Source organism: Sinohyriopsis cumingii, chromosome 8 (genome assembly GCF_028554795.1).
Source record: "Sinohyriopsis cumingii isolate HCF-2022 chromosome 8, ASM2855479v2, whole genome shotgun sequence".
NCBI classification, from domain to species: Eukaryota; Metazoa; Mollusca; class Bivalvia; order Unionida; family Unionidae; genus Sinohyriopsis; species Sinohyriopsis cumingii.
Genome location: NC_142968.1, coordinates 125,911,730 through 125,916,320, shown reverse-complemented (window position 1 = coordinate 125,916,320; position 4,591 = coordinate 125,911,730).

Below are 4,591 nucleotides of genomic sequence, written 5' to 3'. Positions count from 1 at the left end.
ACCTGCGTGGGGAGGAATTGATTGTCAATCTACATGTAAAATCTTAAAGACTTTTATCGTAATGATTTTTTATCATAGATCTTTGATCAGAAATATTTTTATTTTATTTTATTTTATCAGAAATATTTTATTTTATTTTATTTTATCAGAAATATTTTATTTTATTTTATTTTATCAGAAATATTCCAACACTTTTAGGCAAATTTGTTATTTTTGTCAGCTATTTTAGTCGATTTGTCAAGGAAAATTTGTCAAATTACAGTTTTTCGTCAGGTCAAACCTCAAGCGGTTCTCTAATTGATTTATCGATAAATCGTTAAAAGTCGCATGAAAAATCTCATTTTTTGAGCTAATTTTACTGATTTTTAACGATTTATGGATAAATCAATTAGAGAACCGCTTGAGGTTTGACCCGAATGATATTGGAAAATTGATGAATTTTCCTTGGCAAATCGACCAAAAATAACAAATTTGACTAAAAACGTTGGAATATTTCAGATAAAATAAGAAATTTGACTAAAAACGTTGGAATATTTCAGAAAAAATAACAAATTTGACTAAAAACGTTGGAATATTTCAGAATAATTATATAATATTTCAGAATAAATATATAATATTTGACTAAAAACGTTGGAATATTTCAGAATCAATATAATATTTCAGAATAAATATATAATATTTCTGAATAAATATATAATATTTCTGAATAAATATTAAATATTTCAGAATAAATATAATATTACACGTGCTCGGTCGTTTCACCAGTAACGAGGTTACTTTGGATCGTTTCACGATCTAACATAATTTTTCTTAATCGTCTTATACGAGTACTAATTGTTTTCTTTGTCTCGTATTCGTGGGATAACTCTAATCTAATTTTTTCTACTGCGGCAGACAGAGGAACGAATTCCTTCACTTGATCATCTTCTACAGTAGCTAGTGACCGGAACATCGCCGCCTGAATCCGTTTCATGAACTTGCATTCAGATGATACTGTGTGTATTCCTTGGTTTTTGCGTTCTTGTAAAATTTCAAAATCAGAAACTATTTTTTCAGGATTTAGTTCATCGGATATATTAATTTCATCCTTTTCCAATTTTTTAATAGCAACAATTACATCATTAATATTTTCGTAGTTCATTATTTAGTATATATATATTTAAAATAAAAGAAATATCCCCTATGAACCCCTAATCGAGTCTTTTAGCAAGTTCAGGAAGGGGCACAGCACAACATATACCATGAATGATTGAACCTCTATTCGAGTGTTTTATCAGGTTCAGTAAGTATGCAATGAATAAATGACAATCTTAATTAAGGACAGTACAACTCAGAACTCGTAGCTTGCCACCGTATTCTACCAAGTTCAACGGGCACACGAGATACTATCCCCTATGAGAGCCCCTAACCCGTCAAACAACGGTCTAGAGGCCCAAGATCGAGGACAGCACAAACATATATAAATGACATGAATGAACCTCTAATCGAGTGTTTTAGCAGGTTCAGTAAGTATGCAATAAATGAATGACAATCTTAATTGAGGACGGCACAAACATATATAAATGAAATGAACCTCTATTCGAGTGTTTTAGCAAGTTCAGTAAGTATGAAATGAAATATATGCAATGAATGAATGAAATGAAATGTATGCCATGAATGAATGAAATGAAATATATGCAATGAATGAATGAAATGAAATATATACAATGAACGAATGACAGCACAAAGATAAATGAGGCCATTTTCTACGCTCAACAGAACACCCCACCCCCATAATCAGCCCGTGGATGATACAAAACATGTATCAACCACCAGTGACGTGTAGTTGGAGGGTTTTGTTGAGCGTAAGGGGGCTGGCGGTGCCCCAATTAATTATAAAAATCGCTAATATGAGTAACCACCGACGGTTGTTTGTCATGGGATTCGGTCCTGGGACCGTGAGCATCACGGCCAGAGACGTTACCAACTGAGCTATCGAATCAACTAACAATATATGTTTCAAAGGTTATTATATAGCTACAAGATCGGTTTAAATATTTCTGCATCAAAACAGCGGTTCTGAATAAATTGTAAATTTCTTTATTAAAACAGCGGTTTCTGAATAGATTGTAAATTTCTGTATTAAAACAGCGGTTTCTGAATAGATTGTAAATACTTGTGCATTAAGAACAGCGTGTTCTGCCAAGATTTCTCGTAGCAGATTGTAAATATCTTGCACTAACAGCGTGTTCTGTCTATTTACTTACTACCACGGCACCATCAAACGTTTTACCACCTACAGATCGGTTTAAATACTTGCGCGTTTCTGAACAGATTGTAAATATCTACATTAAAAACAGCGTGTTTTGCCTCGTTTTCTCATAACACATCTAAAAATAACTCGCTATATTGTACGATTTTCTATGTTAGAAGCCATAAATATCTTTCTTTGGTATACTTATTGATATTAATTACGAAGTAGATGATTAATTAACCAATTTGTTATGTTTGGTTTGGAAAATATTTTTCAGAAAAGATGTGGACACCAATAGTACTATTACGGTATATGCTTGATTGTGCGATGTTAACACGGTTGACTGTAAGTGAAGCAATTATATCATACCGGAAACAAACCGAAGTTTGGTTACCACAACAAAAGGAGTATTCTGATGAAACCGATTACATGAACAAGATTACAAAAGATCTTGGTAGAAAAATAATCGGCAAGTTTACCCAAGGAGGAGCATATGGTCACAGACGACATTGTACAAGATTGATTGATTATGGATGATGCTGAGTTAGATTTTATAATCGCTGATACAACGAACAGAAATACGTTCATAAGTCGAGAAAAAGCTTTCTTGTCAAATGGAACTAAACTAGGTACGATTGTGAGCTACATGGACGGTGAATCACCTCAGTATACTCATTTAAGATCATCGATGCTCGCGTACGTTTCAGAAAGTCTATTATCGATGATAAATAAAGTTTCTACACTCGCTGTCAGGGTCGCTACTGATACGTTTTATATAAGTAAAACATATTCAATACTGTTAGAAAAATTAAGCATAGGCACTTGTGCATCGTGGGGTTCGTGGAGAATAAAAAAGGAATATATACTCGATTATTCCGAATCCGCTGATGTTGCGGTTAAAGATATTTACCTGAAAATAATCAGGCAGAAATAATCAGATATCTTCTGCACCATCGGTATAATATCCAATAACTAGACACAAAACGGTTTATCTAAACGGACCTTGCGGTTCTGGTAAAAACACTCGAGCTATCGAATTATTTCAGAATTCAGATATGATTGTGCTAACACCTACACACAGACTCGCGCGAGAAATGAAACAACGAGGAGTACAGTCATGTACTTATCACAGCTTCCTCCGATGGAAGGGTGATACATGGACATCTTTAAGGATGGGCGAGAAATACATTCCAAGGATAATAATATGGGATGAAATATGCACTGTACCGCTAGAAACATTAAAAACGTTTCTTGATTGGTTATTAACAAGAAATACTGCTTTGATAATGTGCGGCGATCACGGTCAACCGCCACCCGTAGCTGGACCATCTCCACATGATTGGCTGAAAAATTTCGTTGACCACTTCGAAGAAGTGGCTGATGATCATAGAGCACTTGATGCAACGTTGAAGGAATTTAAAAAATTAATCAGACTACAACCGAATAAAATTCAGTGTGAAGTAATGCGCGAGATAATTTCAGAATCACCCATGAAAGACTTTTTGTACGCGTGGAGACCAAACGATTTGATAGTTGCAAGTAGAAAGATAGTTCGTGATACACTTCAGCGGGAGTTGTTTCAGTTACAACGAGAAAAGTTTCCAACGTTGCCAGTTCCGTTATGTTATCGACCAACAGATACGCGACGGCAAAATATTGATACACCAGGACAGACCGAGTCAAGGAAACAGAATCTTGTGTTGAATGATATTGTTGCAGTTGATGTTAATGTTGTAGAAGATGCTCTATGTGCTGATAAATCCCCGTGGACGTTTGGATACGTGATGACGATTCATTCCTCTCGGTGATTAACTATTACTGATACAGTTGTTTGGATCGTTGATGATCGTATCGAATGGTCGAACCTAGTTTATCTTGCAGTGTCTCGAGTAAGAAAAATATCTCAATTAAGACGAATCGTCATGGACTCATCAGTGACTAGTGATGATAGTGACGAATGTCAAAGCGATATAATAAGAAAAAAATTATCTGGTTATAAACAAGGTGACAAAAAAAAAAAAAACGCGATTTTGATCTTGATGTTGATTTTATTAATGCGCTGAAACAACAACAGAATAATCATTGTGCAAGTTGTAATTGTATAATGTTATGGCGGTATCTGAAAAATGATCCAAGACAATTTACCGTAAATAGAAAAAATAACAATTATGGTCATACACGAGAAAATATCATGTTGACCTGTCTTGAATGTAATCGATGTCAGGGTGCTGGCATCAGTGCTAGTTAAGTGATTTGGGTGGTAATTGTGTATCATCGGGAATTATCTGTAATTGTTCACGTACAGATCCACGTTGAGGAGCAGTTGAATCCAGTCTGTAGATTGCGGGTCTACCTGAG